A 20,962-nucleotide genomic window follows, 5' to 3' on the forward strand; every position below is an offset into this window, starting at 1 on the left:
AAAATATCCTGTACAAGTTATTAAGTACAAATTATTCATTTTAATTGATTAGATAAGAAGTTATCATTGCATTTTATAAATAGAGTCCCAAATAATCTGTATTTCATAATAGGTTTAAAACAAAATGTAAAAGTTAAAAGTATTGTTTATGTTTATTATATTGACTCAATGTAAATTTATTTTCACTGACATACCCTTATAAAAGTGTCACTATTGTCACGCTAGGTATTTTTCCTTTGCTGTTAGGTTTACATCAAGGCGGTGTCAAAAGTGGCCGATGGATATTTCACACGAATGGGCCATCAAAATTTTACCGCCCGTGGAGAATTAACAGCAAAAAATAAAACCATACAACGAAAGCAACAGCCAGCAGGGGTGAAAAATTTCGTGAAAAGTTCTGCTCAATCGAAAGTGACTTTAAAATAAAAAGTGAGTTTTATTTTTTAAATTGCATCCTGTAAATATTTTCACTACAACGTTATTCGTTCAATTTGGTAACTATTTTTCTAAACATCGTCGCTTTGATCAGTTTAACTCAATAGTGAGTCTGAAACTCCAATCAGAAACGTTTTTCTTTATTATTATGAAATAACAAAAGTAGTAAAAATAAATGAATTTAATAAATGATAGATTAATAAAACAGATTTATTCCCTAAATTATATAATTTATATATTTACAAAGTTTATTATAGAAATTGTGAGCTTATATTTTGATCTATAATTAATAAATATACTTATTTTATGTCATTTTTGTTAATCAGAATCTAATATTAAACGTGGGCGATGTACGCTAAACGGGCAGGGCAACGTTCAGGCACTAACATTTTACGTATGTATAAACTGTATTTAATCAAATCCGATTGCAATCAGCTTAACCCGAAAATGCAATAGTAGTTACGCTGCAAAGAGGATTTACTCGTTTATTTATTTGTTTATTTCATACACAATAATGTAATAACTGTGAATTCACTTTGGTGTTTATATCGAGCATACGGTTTTAGAATTGTATAACTAAATGTGAAATAAAAAATTCAGATATCATTTTAAGGGTTTTTAATGCTTCATTATTAAAATAAGGATTTATCTTTCCGTTAATATAAACTATTTATATACTTATATATTGATATAATTTTAATATAAACTCTCCTGTCCTCTGTAATTTTCAAAAATAGAGAAGTCTACTTTTAATCAAGTCAACCTACGTTAGCATATAAAAATCGACTCGTCTGTAATAGGCTATTTTTTAAATAGGGATAAATTTAAAATACATTTTTAGGAAATTACATAACAATTCAATTCGTTTGAAAGAAATTAAGCAGGTTCCAATCGTTAGTAGAAGTATATATATGAAGTTTTGTTCAAATAATTGCATTTGTTACCAAAGAATAAAAATATCGAAAAGCAATTTGCGGCGAAGAAGTAATAAATTGAAAGTATCATCAACCTATAGGGAGCAAGTAGGATTCGTACAATTTTTACTCCTACCTTTATAACAGAAAAACCTTTAGCTATTGCAAAACAATTTAAATGCCCTATATATTTGACTATAGTTATATATAAGCTACGGTAACATTTCTGAAAAATGGAAAACGTACGAAGCTACCTCACACGCAGGGTAGCTTCGTACACAGGGTACAAAGTGTGCATTCGTACATAGTGGGCAGCTGTCACACAGTAATTCAAAAGGTTTTATATTAAGCTCGCCATAAATGAACACAAAATCAACTCTAAATGTAGTAGATAATAATTAACAATATAGTAATCAACTGCATTAAATTAATATCAGAAGATATCTCATCGAAGGAAAAATAGAAACTTACTATCACTATCAGTCTCATACTCTACAATTTTCTTTTGTTTCTTTAGTTTCGATTTTTGATATCATATTAAAAATGTTTATAATTTCCTCATGAGTGGGTGTTACATAAAATATATATAATACAAACAAATTGTTTATTTGTGGCTGAAAGCTAATATAATTTGTATATCGTAACTATATGGTTATATTATGTTCTATCTATCTATCTCATTAGCTTTCTGTTCTCTTTTGTTTTTTTTTTTTGTTTTCAACTCCTTGCTTTATTCCATTTCTATCGATATATTCTTTTCGAAAGTATTTATTTACACATGTCCTTAATTTTCCAGATAATTTTTCTTTCTTCTTTATTTGGTCGCCACATAAGGGCAAGATGGGACAATTTCTGGCGTTAATAATTAGGTATTTTTAGGTTTTTCTCAGACTTAGATTTTTGCTTCGTCTACAAACTATTCAGTCATTCTTTTCCTGCAATTTTATCTTGATTCACCCTTGCAAATTCGTATCCCACTATCCTAAAATGAATAATTGTCAACATACGGGTTTTGTGCATCTTCGAATATTTTGGTACGTTCTTAATTAATAATTTCTTTTTCGGTAGTGAATACTTGATTCAAAATAACCTTGGAACTAAAATACGCGACGGAGTGTAGTTATCTTTTTTCAGCTGTAGTCTTTTTATAAACTTTTGTAAAGGGACTTTGAAAAGGTTTTATGTTGTACTTTTGTGCCGATTTTCTAATAGATAAAGCTATGTCTAAATTTGGTTAATCGCAGATTTTAATACCTCTTCATTTACTTCTCCCGTCCTGGTTTTTTTTATCTATTCTTCTGAAATAATGGTATTAGTGAAGAATTATTCAGAAGAAAATTATGCAAGGTATTGTACAAATCTACACCATTCATAACTGTACGAAAGCACTTCAATCAAAACAATCAACAAATAAAATCCAAATAAAAATATTAGTTGTTGTTTATACCAAAAACAATGTTTTAAGGGACTTATTTAACGCCCATTATAAATAACGTAAGCAATTTGAGCGAAATGTTTTATGTATGAATGGCTTTAAAAACGAGTCGATAAATTACTTATGAGGTGTGAAAACACATATCGACTCGTTCCAATGAAGCCTGCCATTACACTATCGCCGCTGTTGGCTGTTAGCGTAGACGCATAAACTGGCCTCTTACACACACAAACGAAATTTGTTCAACATGTAGGGTAGTATAGATAAGACTACTGTGTATGACGAATACTCCCACTCTATGAATCCTACCTGCTCTCCCTATATGTAATAGGCAAGTAAATACGCATTATTAGAGACAATTCAAAAACTACTTGTCAGAATCTCACGCAAATTTAAATGGGACCACACGACAAGAATCAGCTTTCAAATGATTGAGAACATGCACCTTTTTTCCATTGGTCAAAATTTATAATTTGGATATCAACTTTTAAAAATGATGATTTAACGAATCCACTATTGTAAAAAAAAGTGACCAGTATCACGTGAAATAAACATAAAACACAGATATATTATAATACATTAAAAATTACGCGCAGTATAGTTATGTAAAAATAAAATATGTAGTTACAGGTGACTAAAGATTTAAATTTTAAGTGATAAACGACTGGTCACGAAGGTTAGTGTCAAAATATTTTGAATATTATTTACATAGTAAACTCTTAAATTTAACGTGTTAAGTGTAAGGCAACGACTTGACCTGCTAAGTAAAAACATAAGAGTACATAATGCTTATACCTATTTTGATAAATCAGTATCTGTAACATACAAGCAGGGTCGTCTGTTCTTAACATAGACAATTTAGCTTGTGTTACACCTAGGTATCATTCAATAATATAGCTATTATACGATTGCAGGCCGCTATATTCCGGAGTCTGCCGGAGTATGGCGACGTACGGTGCCCCGGTTTGCGCGGATCGCCTTACTGCGAGGAATAAGGCCGCGCTGCGGTCTACGCAGAGGTTCGATTCAGAGGATTAGAGGTTCGGTTACGAGAGGGTGATCCGGGGGTACCGTACGATATCGTGGGCTGCAGCTACTGCTCTAGCAGGCGACCCCCCGCGGGAGCTCGTGGCGGAGGTCCTTGCCGAGACCTAGTCATACGTCTCGGGTAGGAGGGCTCTTGGTGAGAACCCCACGTTGGATGGGATCCTACGGGTGCGCTGGATGGGGCAAGAAGCGCTAATGCGGAGGTGGGGGGAGGACCTGGCTGAGCAGCCGTACGGCACACGCGTAACGGCTGCCTTGCGCCTGGTCTTTGAGCGGTGGATGCGCCGTAAGCGTAAGCCCCTTACCTTCCGTCTGACGCAAGTTCTCACCGGGCACGGCTGCTTTGGTGAATACTTGTGTCGGACGGCTCAAAGAGAGCTGACGACTGCATGTCACGATTGTGGCGCGGCGGTGGACTCGGCCCAGCACACCCTCGAGGTGTGTCCGAGATGGGCGGCGCTGCGTCGCGATCTGACGACAGTCCTCGGAGGGGACTTGTCACTGCCGAGCGTCATCACCGCTATGCTTGGTGACGACGAGTCCTGGAAGGCGATGGTCTCCTTCTGCGAGACAGTTATGTCCCAGAAGGAGAATGACGAGCGGATGAGAGAGGAGGCCGCCGACGAGGCCTCCATCTGCAAGCGGCGAGCGGGGGTGCGTAGGAGGCGCTACTCAATGCGCCTCCAGTAAAGTCCCTGTGCACGTGTCGGGCGGGGATGGGAACCCGGTCCTGCTAGACACGGCGTCGTCGGGATTGTTCAGATGCGAGCCGGACAGTCCCCATGGAGGAGAAGTCTGGCCTTTTCACCGAGGCCAGCCTGTCGCTGGAGGGATCTTGTTGCCTGCAGATCCGGGACCCTCTAATTAAAGCGGCTGAAGGCTCACGCAGGGATTTTGGTCGGTATTGCACCCCCAGTTGCTGAAGCCGACATACGGTCTAGGAATGCCTACCCGAGCATCCTGGATATCACCCGTAAATGGGTTCTCCTGCGATACCAAAAAATTGCTATTATATGCTACCAATTTATATATATCTTTCACGAAGATTCGCGGCGGAAATCGAACCTACAACTCCTAGAGAAAGAAAGCTAACAAATATTGATAAACTTAATGATATCTAAAACTTATTTAAAAGAAAGTATATATATATATATATATATATATATATATATATATTTGTTACAACGAAAATATTTAATTTTTTAGCTACATGTGATTTTTTGATGTAAACGACTAGCCACTTTGTATGAAGAATTTTAAGGCAATAAATGTAACGCGCTGTCCATTTCTTAGCACGAAGTATATTGTTATGGTTGATATTTATTTATTAGCGTACCATATCAAAAGAGTGCCAACAGATCTCTATTGTTAAGGCTCCGCCATTTTTTTGCCCGTTATTAACAAATCTTTCGTATTGAAATAGGCAGAATCTTGAAATTTAATTAAAACGGGTATTCTATGTCCATTATTATGTCGAAATAGTAAAAATTTATTTTACTTAAATAAAAATTAATATGAATCTAACTGTATTCTTTGGTCAGCTATTTTATTGTTATGATACTCTACGTACTAATACGGTTCTCAACAATTTTAGGATTATTGAAATTATTTCCTACGAATCATTGTATCTACTAAAAGAATTATATATATATATATATATATATATATATATATATATATGTATTATGTTTTAAATGAATTAAAGACGTATACGCGCTGTTTTATACGTGATTAAATGGGATATGGAATAACGCGGGAAGATAAAATTCCATCCATCTATTACGAGTGATTACTAATAAGTATGTAAAAAAATCAGGAGTACTTTTTATTGGTTGTATTCAGTTTATTATTCAATAGAGTCGACATTCACGTATTTAACCAATTATGAGAGGTAAGGGGAAGAATAAATCGGTGGAAATAATAATTACCGCTCGTTATTCTATGGACTCAAAGTACCTACATAAATAGAAATATTGAAGTATATTTGACATACATTTATCATCTTTTACGATTTAACACCTATTGCATGTGCACACACTTCATTTTGATTGATAGTATTGTTATTAATAATTATCTTAAATTGCTTTCTACAAAATAGTTACTTTTTTAATCACTTAACTGAGGTTATTTTTTTTCGAATCTCTGAGAAATACACATTCTTTAGAAAATTAAAATGAATTGCACTTGTATTTCAGTAATTGGTAAAACAAAAAATTAAGTAAAATGAAGTTCTAAACTTCCACGAGACTAATATTTTTCTTTCGCGGAAACGGAAAAAACAATTTTTCAAGATAATGGTCGTATACACAACATAATTCGAACAAAATATTTCTGTATTCGTATTTACTATTTTCCATCATAAGACTTTTGGAAAAAACTATATAATATTCCTGACACATAGCGCAGGCGCATATAACGTTAGATCATCATTGAACGTATTTGGTATGCACCATTTATCACAGCATATTCTTACAACGTCTAAATGATGCACATTTATAGCGTTGATGTGCTAGTTGTATTACACAAAGGCATAGTGTTCAAGGCGAGCTTCATATCGATTAGTTGTTGTTTGTCTAAGAAATTTGATATACTATTTAGATAACAGTTGGTAGATTAAGATTGTTACTTTTCTAAGGATTACTTACTAAAAAATACAATTTTCATTTTAATAATTAATTTTTAAAAGCGATCACCGCGAAATTTTTTTTCTTTCTCTTTTTGTTAATATAATGTAAACTGCTAGAATTTGAAAGTTTTTCCATAAAAAATAGCCTATTACAAATAAGTTTTAATTTTTTTGTTAAATGAAATTTTGGAAAAGTAGTGTTGACATATTTTGAAAATTACCTCCGAATCATGATTGCATTGATTGAACAAAATAAAAGTACAATAGACATAAAATCTCAGGTTAACAAGTAGGTTGTAAAAGAAATGAGGTAATTATAATAGAGTGAGCAAAATAATGATACCTGGAATTAATTACATATTTAGGTGAGAAGCTGTGTTTTTTTAACAGCAAAAAACAAAATTACAATAGAGATAGCGAAAAAGCTATTACCGAAATGTAAATTTTGTTTATGATAACAATAAAATGTCTTTATTGATTTATTATAGCATAACCCATATACATATATTTTGGTTTATTAAATTTTAAAGGTTCTATTTGTTCTTGAATATATGTCTATTGTATCAATAAAATATATGTCACTCAAATGGGATGGCATACTCCTATTAAGATATAAGTCAAAAAGAGAATAAACTTACATATTGTCTATTAATAATTGTATTTGCTAGCTAAACGAAAAAACCGATTTCAATTACATCGACAGGAATACAATGTAAGTAGACGAAAAAAAAACTAACAAACGCACTAGTCGTCACTACGATTTTCGAGGGTTCGCCTCTATTTCTCTGGGTTTCCATCATCAAATCCTGGTTTCCTTATCATGTTACCCTTGGAATATCTCCGTTCCAACAAAAAAAAAATCAAAATCGGTTCTTAACAGACAAAGTTATCACCGAACATACATTAAAGTGATATACGGTCGAATTGAGTAATCTCCTCCTTTTTTGAAGTCGGTTGATAATAGGCATCTATTTATTAATGAAACTATATACACTACATTCATACAGATATACAGACTTCGTGAGGATGCTGCCGGGATTGATTGGTCGACGGTATTTAACGCGTCTGGGGTTGATGAAAAAATATCAAATTTCAATTCTCTTCTCATCCAATTATTTGATATTCACGCCCCTATACGCCCTGTTCGTGTTAAGCATCTTCCTGCTCCTTGGCTGACCGACGAGATCAATGCTTTGCAGGACCAGAGAAACAGGGCTAAAGCGAGGTACAAGTCCGATCCGAATTCACAAAATTTGGAGAGGTATAAGAAGGTTCGAAATCGCTGCAACATGGCTTGTAGAGACGCACAACGACGCCATATCCATAAATCTGTCCTCGAGGAAGCAGACTCTGCCAAAGTATGGAAATTCCTCAAGTCACTCGGAGTTGGCAAATTCAAGCAATCCATTCCTACAAATTCTATTGACATTAATGGCCTTAAAAGTTGCTTTACTAACTCATGTACTATCGATAGTACCACTAAATCTAATACTATTACCAAACTTTCAGCCTTACGTACTCCTTTTGAGTTTTCATCTTTTAACTTTAGTCAATTATCTGAGTGTGGTGTTAAAGAGCATGTACTTGCTGTCAGCTCCAATGCCGTGGGCTGTGACTCCATTAGCCGAAATATGATCATTCCTATCATTGACTATATCGTTCTTGCCTTAACTCATATCTTCAACTATTCCTTCGCATCTAGTACTTTTCCCTCCTGTTGGAAAAATGCCCATATTATTCCTTTACCTAAAAAATCCAATCCATCTGACTTCTCCGATTTCCGCCCAATATATATCCTACCTTTCTTGTCCAAGGTTCTAGAGCGTCTTGTTCACCAACAGTTAACATCATTTCTTTCCTTAAACAATCTTCTAAATCCATTTCAATCCGGTTCCGGAGGGGTCCGCGGGGGCACGGTAACAGCACTTGTCAAAATCTCTGACGACATCAGACACGCAATGGACGATCGAAAACTTACGGTTCTGGCTTTACTTGATTTTAGTAATGCCTTTAAGACTGTGGACTTCGATATACTGTTGTCTGTGTTAGGTTCCTTTAACATATCTCCACCAGTAATTGACTGGTTTTAAAGTTACTTGTATGGGCGTCGGCAGCGTTTGCAAGTTCAAGATACTTTCTCTGACTGGGCTAACGTATTTGCTGGCGTACCGCAAGGTGGCGTGTTGTCTCCTCTCCTTTTTTCTTTATTTATAAATTCAGTTACTACCAACTTATCTTCTCTCTATCACCTGTATGCAGACGATCTTCAAATATACACTCACTCTAAGCTGGCTGATCGACCCACGAGTATTCACCAACTAAATAATGACTTGGACCTTATTTTTAAATGGAGTAAAGCGTACGGGTTAAAAGTTAATCCTGCTAAGTCTCAAGTGATTATCGTGGGTAGTCCAAAACTAGTCAGTAGCATTGATTGGTTACTTTTACCTCCTGTACTCTTCAACAAAGTTGTTTTGAACGTCAACGATAAAGTGAAAAATCTAGGATTAACTTTCGATCGTCATCTCTCTTGGTCACCTCAATTAACTGAGCTAAGCCGGAAATTGTTTGCAGCCGTAGGTTCACTCCGTCGACTCCAGTACTTTCTTCCCTTGCCTACCAAAATTGCTCTTGCACAATCACTACTTTTACCAATCCTTGACTATGCAGATACGTGTTTTCTGGATCTCAAAGAGGAGCAACTAAATAAGCTTGAACGCCTTCAAAATCTCTGTATAAGGTTCCTATTTGGTCTACGCAAATATGACCACGTCTCCGATTTTCGCAGTAAACTCAAGTGGCTCTCAATTCGCCTTCGCAGGAATACCCATGTACTTACTCTACTTTACTGTGTTCTTTTTAATCCTAATGCCCTCATTACCTTAAAGAACGGTTCACGTTTCTTTGCGATTCCCATGAACGCTCACTTAGATCTGAATCCAATTTGCTTCTGAAAATTCCTCCCTATTCTACCTCCTTCTACTCCAATTCATTTATGCTGTCCGTCTGTGGAACTCTCTTCCTCTTTCAATAAAACAAGCTCCAACACAAGCTTGCTTCAAGCAACGCCTTAAAAAGCATTATATGTCGCTCATTAAGTCATAACTGTCGCGATTTGTAGTTTACTTTATGTGTACATATATGTATATATTTATGTGTGTGTGTGTGTATATATGTATATATTTTTTTATGTGTATGTATGTATGTGTGTATGTATTTATATGTTTGTGTATCTGTATATTATATAGTATACACTAAAATATTTACTTATTTATGTTTTTTTTCTTTAATAATTATGTAAGTCTATCATATCGTAGTTTTTATCTATTTATTATTGATTTTTCCTCCTTAATTTGTGCACACTTCTAACTGCTGCTACTGTATCGTGTCCAATACCCAAAGGTTATCTGGAAGAAATCGCTATTTAGCGATAAGATCGCCTTTGTACATCTTGTATTGTATCTTTCTTTATATGTGTCTGTATTTTGGTGTACATTAAGAATAAATAAATAAATAAATAAATACATTTAGGTGTTAGGTTTATCCGTCACAGTCTGTAATAAGACCATTTAAGAGAAATATAAATCAATTAGTGTCAATTATTATAGTTGCTTGACCTCTTCTCAAAACGTAGACCTGTGACAACAGCCGGTCTCAGAACATTATGTATGGGATTGATAACTTTACAAAGTAAAAACATATTGACGATGAAGTCAGAAATTTTTATATGTTTTCCGCGACTTTTTTAACCGACTTCCAAAAAAGGAGGAGGTTCTCAATTCGACTGTTTTTTTTTATGTATGTTACATCAGAACTTTTGACCGTGTGGACCGATTTCGACAATTTTTTTTTAATGGAAAGGTGGTATGTGTCAATTGGTCCCATTTAAATTTATTTGAGATCTAACAACTACTCTTCGAGTTATATCTAATAATGCGTTTTTACTTGACGCTTTTTTCGTCGACCTACGTTGTATTATACCGCATGACTCTCTACTGGATGTACCGATTTTGATAATTCTTTTTTGTTGGAATGGAGATATCTCTAGTTTAGTACCATGATAAGGACACCAGGATCTGATGATGGGATCCCAGAGAAATCGAGGGAAACTCTTGAAAATCCGCAATAACTTTTTACTGAGTGTACCAATTTTAATAATTTTTAATTTAATCGAAAGCGATGTTTGTAATGTGGTCACATATAAATTTTATTGAGATCTGATAACTACTTTTTGAGTAATCTTTGATAACGCGTAGTTACTTGACTATTTTTTCGTCGATCTACGTTGTATTACTCGTCGATGTAATTGAAGTCGGTTTTTTTTCGTTTGCGAGCAAACACAATTATTTCTGGTATGTATCACGTATATGGTATAAGACGAATACTATTTTATTTCGTAAAAAAAAAAAAATATTACAGAAACATTTTTATATCTATAAATTTACTATTAGTGAAATTTTAAAATTCTTACTCTATTTTTTCAACTTTACACTAAAGAAAAATTTTAGGATCCATACATCGTGCGATATTGTTTATAAATTTCCACATAATTATGTCCTTTCTGTTATCACGTTTTGGAATAGTGGTGTAGAAAATAACACCTATCTACTTGAAGATGTAGAGTTCGGTTTATCACAGAATTTAACTGTCTACCACTCGTCTCGTTCATTTCGCAATTGTAAAAATGCATTCACAGAGCGACAGAAATGATACCAAATGCATGAGATTTTTACAAGGAAAACAGAAAAGTAATCACCTTCTATGCGCAATAGTGATTTTATTAAGAGTAAAATAGAGCCGTGTGGTGTCAGCCGAGTAGAATAGCACCACCCCCTTTCTTCCCATGGGGGTCGTGAAAGGCGATCGAGGGATAAACCTGGCTGAAAATCATCAGGGTCCTGGAGAAGGAAAACTTCATTTGAAACCCGGAATGGGGTCTCCGTCAAGCACTCGTGGCATAGCTCTAAAATGCGAAAGACTCCTGCAGCGGAACTGACTCCACACGTATCGACTCGTCGTTCCTGTGGGCCTAGCCAGTGAGGTTGAGAGGGTGGCGCAGAGCTTAGGCAACACAGCGTTTTCCTGAAGCGTATCCTAGGCGACACAGTGTCGATTTGACACTGTTTAAATCGTCTGCAATAGACGGTTTAGGGCCAATGAGTGAGATGATGAAAATAGAGCAGAATCTGCATTCAGCCTATCGCAGTCCACTGCTGGATATAGGCCTCCACAAGTACGCGCCAAATATGGCGCGAACTCATATGTTTTGCCCATAGTCACCATGCTGGGCAGGTGGGTTGGCTTTGTCGCATCGAAGACGCTGCTGCCCGTCTTCGGCCTGTGTATTTCAAAGCCAGCAGTTGGATGGTTTTCCCGCCATTTAAGTTCTAAGGTGGTAGTGAACTGTGAACTTTGTGCGGTCAGTCACAGCGTGCGCTGTGAATTTGAGTAAAATGAAGATTTAAATCCAAATAACATACATTAGAAACTTATAACAGAATTATTTAAATATAAATATTACTACAACAATCAAGTCAGGAACATCAGACTCAGGTCTGAGTTTTGGCGCACCTAACACAGAAAACACTGAAGGGATTTTAATGAAACTCGACGCAAACTTTGTTTGTTTGATCAATGTGTTGGATGTATTCAACCCCTAGAGATAAAGGGATTGCGGGAAAACAAAGTTTAACTGTATGTTTAATTGCATTTTATAAGCCATCGTACCTGACTTTGCATATAGGTATTTAATTAGGGTTTTATTCTACGCTGCTTTGTATACACATGAAGTAGCCATGCGAATATTATTTTAACATTTTTTGTACATTTGCATCTTTGTAAAGAAACTGGTTGCAGAGAAAATGTAGTAATAATAAAATAATATTGATGTTTATGTTTCTCCACTGACTGTTTGATGCAATAACCCTTCAAAATATATTGTGCTAAATTCATATTACACAAACATACTTAGGAACTTTCTGAAAAATAATGTTAACTGGGGTACTATATAAAAGTTTTGTATCTGGAAACAAACATGAACAAAAGTTTACTCTCAGTAACAGTTTTAATTTACTACTATTACTTTATAAGTAGGGTTGTTATTTGATCCTATGAGGATGGATTTATGTCTCGGTTTTATACCTTGCATCCTCTTTACATTTATGTAGATTAAATATAATTAAATTATTTAACTGACAAAAATGTCTTTAATTGTTTTCAATGTCAATAATTGATGACATATTCTATATTCAAATATTAGTACTGAATACGTCTAAAAATACTTATTTGTTTGAAATTTTGTCTGTAACATTAAAATAAAAATAAAAATCTACTGTAAATGTAACTGAAAACATAAATTAAAACAAGTAAAATATACATAAACACTGTTATTTTATAAACAAAAAAAAAATGTCATTCACAATTAAGAGAAAGGCTTTACTGTAAATACAGCTAGATTGTTTAGCATAACAGTGCGACTCATAATGGCAGAACAATAAAAAAATTAATTCAAGTATCGAAATACACAAATGGCATTTACATTAAATCATAAGGGACGCCTAAATATTATAATGTGTTTTATGCTAAAAGTAAAAATTAAAAAAAACTTACTAAAAAGTAATGAAACCAATTAAATATACAAATCTTACTTCTTGTATTATATTCTTGTTATATATAAATATTTAGCTCTATATTTTATTTCGTTTTATTTTAAATGTACTTTAAACATATTTTCTTTATTTCTTTCTTAAATAAAAACTACACAAACTATTTGATAAATAAAAAAAGCATAACTTATAAACTGTATTACACGTATTTATTGGAGAATCAAAGCTTTTCATAAACTGTGAAGAAATCGTTGGGGGAAAAAATTGTTATGGGCGCATGACCGAAGTGGATGCTGAGACGTATGTACTCAGTTAGGTCCTTTTGTTGTGGCTTGGTGTTATCCACTACAATATTTTAATAGCTTCTGTTTTAAGTTTTTAATTTACAGTGTAATGCAGACATTGGACTTTTGTTTTTTCTCAGGTTAAATTCTTAAACAGGTAGAGATAGTTACTTAATATATTTTTAAAACTAAAAGTTATTTTATTTTTACTTATACCTGGTTAACTGTTTGTCACTGCTAACGAGTTATCATTAGTAAAATATACAAATTATACGTACTATTTTGTCTTTTATTAGTAAATAAAACCTTACATATTATATCATAAGACAAAGTCGTATGACGTTACGCATGACCTCAAACCAAAGGTCAAACTTACTTCAAAATTAAAGAATCTACAATTTCTATCCATAAATTAACGAGCCGCAAACAAAAGCCAAAACATCTTTAACACTATTGAAAAGCAAAAATCTACCGCATAAAGTCTTAAGCTATCAATTTAATTTTATCACAGTACGTGCTACGCGGGAGCAGAAATGGGATCCGACTAAGCGCCCATTATGTAACATCCATCTAGAGGATCGTCGGCGAGAACTAGCTAACTGTAAAAGGTAAAAGAGAGCTGTTAATTTATTCGAGTGAATTAATTAAGCGGCAGCGACTTTTTGCGAAAGGTTAAGTAATAAATCGTATAGACTAACCAATAGAACATGAGAACAGTCGAGAGTGGAACACACGATGGGTACGATCACCGAGGCCAACGTCGAACACCAGTAGTAATAGTTCAGAAACAATCGGCCGTACGGCGTACGTCCCGGATTGCGGCAACCGTCGTCGACACCGACAACGTTAGCTACATATGATCGCGAGGGAGGGAGCGGGCGAGGGTCGAGGGACAGAGCGCTCGACGCTAGGAAGGGTACGGCTCGCCGATACTTTACCTAGCGGCGGCGTGGGCGTGGGCGAGGGTGAGCGCTCGGGCGGCGGGCGCGGTCGGGCGCTGCGGTCAGCGGGCGCGGCGCGGCGCGGCCATAGCGCGCGGCAGGCGGCGGCGACTCGCGCACTGCCGGCCGGCTTCGCTCCTCGCCCTCGCGCGCTCCGGGCCGCGCACGCGCCTCGCCGCCGCCCGCCCGGCGAACGAATTGATCAGCAGGATTCTCGATTGCGATGAAATTTATGATAGGTCGCGGATCTATTATCGACGAGATACGCGGGTAATATCTTGCGCCAGGTTCAATAGACGCCAAATTCGCCACGAGAATGCTTTGTTTACATTTTTTATTGCGCTATTTAATTTTCTATCGATATATTTGATTAAATAATTAAAATATCAATAATTTGCAATTACAAAGAAATTATATTGTTACCCTTATACATCAGAGAGCAGATCAGTAAAAATAATATTTTATTTCGTCTCAAAAACTCTTCTAAGAAGTTATGTTAATAAGAGTAAATGTTCTTACTTATCCTTGACTAGCTGGTATTGATTTCTTTGTTACGGTATTTATTCACCTCAAGTCTAGTCCTATCGTTGCGATAAAGTATCTATGCGTGAATTAACGAAGCATAATGTTAGTATGCTGTTTTATAGTAGTACCGTAAAATATATAAATATTAAAACGCTTAAAAGCTTAACTTCATGTTTCTAAATTTTAACTTAGATATAACATGTAGGTATTTATCACTTTAAATCACGTGTTTGGTGAATAATAAGAGTAAAAAAGATTTAAAGAAAGACTGCAGCACAAAAAGTGTAATTTTTTACAATAACCTACCTTATTACCTTACTTTTGAATATAAGCGAATAAGATGTATTTTTAATAAACAAAGGAATAATATATAACGACAGTCATGTCTATCCGTACACGTATATCTCAATTCGTAAGAGCATTGGTTGACGATGTTAGTACTTAGGTACCTATGTCGTTGACCGTTATATTATCTCATCTAACTAACAAAAGAAATAAACAATGACTGACTGAGCATCTCCAGACTGACCTAAGTCAGTCCGGGTACGGGTGTACAGACATAGCTTCTCTACCCGGGCTATCTTAACCGAGGGACTATGCCCTCGGGATCCTGCATTTTAGACCAATGGGCCAAGGCCATACCTACTTAAAGTAGGCTATGGCCTAACCGTCTTAAAACCGCCGAAGTTCTACATCTGATGGAATTCGAAGGTTCATCGAGATTGGTCCCGGGTGTCATATCCGTCATCACGACCATCACTGTCGTCGCCACCGACAGCGGTGTTGGGAATCGGTGGTGACAGTAGGAGCGAGGCAGGGGACTTCCGTCCCGTGGTCTAGCGCGAAGCGGTGCGATACCGTGGAGGTGAGCGTACGCGCTCCTGTCCGCGCGAGCGAACATAGCGCGTGCGAGGTGACGCTCCACCACGGTGGGCGTTTTGCGTTGCGGTGGATGATATCGTTCCTGACGTACCTCGGAGCTCCTACTATCAGTCTTAGGCACCGGTTCTGTTGGACCTGAAGCCGTTTGGCCTGGTTCGCCGAGCAGAGGGCGTAACAAGTCGGAGCCGTATACGTCAAATGTGAGCGGACGTAGACTTCATAGACCTTCAGTGTCCCTCTACTATATTATGCATTAAAACACCTTTATACATATAAACCTGCCTCCTAACCTATGTGGTTACAGCATTAAAGAATATTGCCTCTTCCCGTGGGTGTCGTAAGAGGCGACTAACGGATTACACAGTTCCACTACTACCTTGGAACTTAAAAAGCCGACCGATGGCGAGATAACCATCCAACTGCTGGCTTTGAAATACACAGGTCGAACATGGGCAGCAGTGTCTTCGGCGCGACAAAGCCAGCCCTTCGGTCACCAACCCGCCTGCCCAGCGTGGTGACTATGGGCAAAACACACGAGTTTATGTCATTTTTGGCGTAGTTTTAAAGATCTGACATCTACAGATAGCGGGAAGCGACTTTGTTTTATTCTATTTAATGATTTCTTCCCTCGTCCTGGTAAAACCAAACACAAAAAAGTGAGTGTGTACTTATGTACGCACGTAAGAAATAAATAATAAAAAATCCTCATATAGTTGTTTAAGACTTAAAAATTTGTGATTCCATGTTCTTTTGTTATTTTTTTAAAGAATTTATACTTACGTATTTACACCGGTTTGTACTTATAAGCTTTTTGCGCCGTTTATATAGTGGTTTAAGATTGTAACTTCTGGAAGTTGTTACTTCTCTCTCCGTAGGTACTTTTAATAATAAATAAACATTTTTATGCAACTGAAGACCTCATAAGAAAAAGGTCACTTAAAAACAAAATACAATATATTTTAAATGCGCATATTATTTCTTTACTACGCGTTTCTGATCATTTTTATGTAGGTAGCATCAAGGTAGGTAGGTACATAAACGCGTAGCAAGGAAATAATAAATACTTAGTTACCAAAATATATTATATATTGTTGTAATACCAGTCCGAGTTCCAAGTTGTACGGGAACGAAAATAAACGAAATTGTTTTAAGTGTTCTGTTCTTTAAGTCGAGTCTTAAAATAATCTTTTTTATTGAAAAATCTTTCGACGACAGACAGCCTGTTTATTTCGGAAGGCGTTTCATGACGCTGATGCGGGTAATAGTTGTAAAAAATAACTTACAAATTATTGGGCATTACAAATTATTGGTTTAAATTTCAGAAAATTTTGCATTTTCTTAAGATATAGTTTCAATAAGCATTCTATATAAAACAAGTGAAAAAATATAAACGACTTTCCAGAACATTCTAAACCTCGGTAAGGCTATTTTAGCTAAACCTGCCAACTTTGAAATCGAAATTTTAAATCTAGATCAAAAAATGAATATATAGGAATGTTATTAGAAAGCTGTAATATTACCTATTAAAATAGTCAAAAATTATAAATATTTTAAAATGTAACTCGTTGAAGCCGAATTCGAAGTATTCAACAGAACACACATGTCACGTCAAATAATTTAGTTTTTTAATACTGTAAAGGAATCTGTTTTTCTGTCAATAAATAAAAATTATTTTCGAGTAAAAAGGTATCGTAAAAAAATTATCTTCGAGTTTTTATAGGTAGGTACGACGCAGTAAAAAAATTGTGTTGACTTAACATTATAAGCCCTTTTTTATTATTATCCTTTATTTCGACCATTATTTCTTAAGATCATATACCCATATGAATACTGAAGTATAAAAAGTGGATATAAAAGTAAAAAGAGCTCATAACGGTTTTTCATCTTCGCAATTAAAGACTAAATACCATAATTGTGTTTGTAGGCAAACGAAGAAAAACCGACTTCAGTTATATCGACAAGTAATACAACGTAGGTAAACAAAAAAATAGTTAAGTAAATACGCATTATCAAAGATTACTCCAAAATTTGTAATCAGATCTCGATGAAATCTAAATGTGACCACATGATAAGCATCGGCTTTCGATTAAATTAAAAATCATCAAAATCGGTACACCCAGTAAAAAGTTATGCGGATTTTTGAGAGTTTCCCTCGATTTCTCTGGGATCCCATCATCAGACCCTGTTGTCCTAATTATGGTACCAAACTAGGGATATCTCCTTTCTAACAAAAAAAGAATTATAAAAATCGGTTCATAAACGACGGAGTTATCCCCGAACATACATAAAAATATATATCATCATTACAGCCTATACAGTTCACTGCTGGACATAGGCCTCCACAAGTTTACGCCAAAAATAACGTGAACTCATGTGTTTTGCCCATAGTCACCACGCTGGGCAGGCGGGTTGGTGACCGCAGTACTGGCTTTGTCGCACCGACGACGCTGCTGCCCGCCTTCGGCCTGTGTATTTCAAAGCCAGCAGTTGGATGGTTATCCCGCCATCATCGGTCGGCTTCTTAAGTTCCAAGGTGGTTGTGGAACCTTGTTATCCCTTAGTCGCCTCTTACGACACCCACGGCAAGAGAGGGGGTGGCTAAATTCTTTTGTGCTGTAGCCACACAGCACGTGAAAAAAAAAAAAATATATATATATATATATATATATATATATATATATATAATTTTTTTTTAAATAATAATAATATAATATATATAAAAGCGAAAGGTCATTCATCACGAAATCTCCGAAACTATAACACCTAGAAACTTGAAATTTGGCAGATAGGTTCCTTATTGAGCGTAGACATCCGCTAAGAACGGTTTTTCCAAAACTCGACCCCTAAGGGGGTAAAACGGGGGTTGGAAGTTTGTATGAAAGTTCTATGTTTTTGAAGTAAGATGCTTGATATTTAAAATGTATGCTCTATAAATGATGAGAAGGTGTTCAAATAGTGTATATTTAGAAATCAACTCCCTTTTTGGGTTAAAACGGGGGATGGTAGGTTGACCCACTCATCACGAAATCTCCGAAACTATAACACCTAGAAACTTGAAATTTGGCAGGTAGGTTTCTTATAGAGCGTAAACATCTGCTAAGAACGGATTTTACGGAAATCGACCCCTAAAGGGGTAAAACGGGGGTTGGAAGTTTATATGAAAGTCCTATGTTTTTGAAGTCATAGACTTGAAATTTAAAATGTGTGCTCTAAAGATAGTGAGGAGGTGTTCAAATAACGTATCTTTAGAAATCAACTCCCTTTTGGGGTTAAAACGGGGGATGGTAGGTTGACTCCCTCATCACGAAACCTCCGAAACTATAACAGCTACAAACTTGAAATTTGGCAGGTAGGTTCCTTATAGGGCGTAGACATTCGCTAATGATTTTACGAAAATCGACCCCTAAGGGGATAAAACGGGGGTCGGAAGTTTGTATGTAAGTCTTATGTTTTTGAAGTAAGAGACTTGAAATTTAAAATATACGCTCTATAGATGGTGAGGAGGTCTCCAAATAATGAATCGTAACCTATATATATAAAAGAGAAAGATCACTAACTCACTCATCACGAGAACTCAAAAACCACTGGATGGTCTATCCATCCAGGTTGGACAAAGATAAAATTTGGCAGGGAGGTAGATTATAGTTAGCAGACGTCCGCTAAGAACAGATTTTACGATATTCCACCGCTAAGGGGATTTAATTGGGGTTGATAGTTTGTATGAAACATATACAGCCTGAAAATAAAACTAAAAATGTGGTGTATGGAGAGGTTTTATAAAAATAACTATTAAATTATACTAAATTGTGTCTTTTAAAAAGTTACTCGATTGACTGAAATAAAAAAATAATTTGCGTTAAACATCTTAATAGTAATTGCATATCTTCATAACCACGCGGACGTAGTCACGGGCAACAGTTAGTGTATTATAAATCCAAGTCCCCAAAAGTGTATGTGATCGATTCGCTCAAAATCTAATGAACGGATTTTCATGCGGTTTCACCATTGGAGAGGGGGCTCTATCATTGGCAAGAGGAAGGTTTACGGAACGGCTAAGCCGATTTTGATGAGACTTTCACTGGAAATTTGCCGGGAAAACTTTGTGACATACTAATTTCAACGCGGGCGAAGCCACGGGTACAGCTAGTATATATATATATATATATATATATATATATATATATATATATATATATATATATATATATATATATATACGATCGAATTGAGTAACCTCCTCCTTTTTTTGAAGTCGGTTAAAAATACATGTGTCTGATATGTATAGCTAAAAAAGAATCAATAACTTATTCAGCATGCGTATTTATTAGATTTGGTAAGTAATTACCTACCTACTTGGAAAAAAATTATCATCTCACATTTCCCATATTACAACCAACCTAGCTATGTCAAAAGTAAGGCTTTGATCATATTTTTTTAAATGAGCAACAAATAATCATTCCTAACTTTTCAAAAACCACACGACACGCGATCCCGCCGTTTCGCAATTCATCGACTACCTACTTATTTGGTCGATAAAATCAAACCGTTCGCTTCGCGCTAGTGCTGCAAAATATGTTCAAATACGATTTATATATTGTCGATAACTGCCCACTACGCACGCGATGCTATCGGGTTGCGTGTAACTAACCCTCCCTATGTTTTATGACGCGATTAATTTGTCTCATTATTTATAAACTAACTGTACCCGTGACATCGTTCGCATGGAAGATTGTATCAGGACATTCATTACTTATTTTAAGTGTGATCCTAATCCCGTAGGAATTATGGTATAAAAAGTATCTATACGTTGCAGTATGACCTCCTTTATCTTATTTTGAGATTGTAATTGTTTTTGCTCGCAAAAGTTAGTATGTAATGGAAAAAAGCTTGGTTATTTAATTCATATCTTCATTTCCGGAATAAAAAGTAGCCTATATGTTGCTCTACAATCTCCTCTATCATGTTCATGAAAGACAGACAGACCAGTATCTTCAAATCGTTTGTTTTCGCATTGTGTAAATAACTACGTGTTGCAACTGTTGCGCTGGCGGTTGCGGGTTCGATCCCCGCACATGACAAACATTTGTATTGGCCATATAGGTGTTTGCCGTGGTCTGGGTGTTTGTGCAGTCCTTGTGGGTCTTCCCACCGTGCCTCGGAGAGCACGTTAAGCCGTCGGTCCCAGTTGTTATCATGTACACCTGATAGCGATCGTTACTCATAGTAGGGAATATATCCGCCAACCCGCATTGGAGCAGCGTGGTGGAT

This window comes from Melitaea cinxia, chromosome 5 (genome assembly GCF_905220565.1).
Source record: "Melitaea cinxia chromosome 5, ilMelCinx1.1, whole genome shotgun sequence".
In the NCBI taxonomy this organism is placed as follows: Eukaryota; Metazoa; Arthropoda; class Insecta; order Lepidoptera; family Nymphalidae; genus Melitaea; species Melitaea cinxia.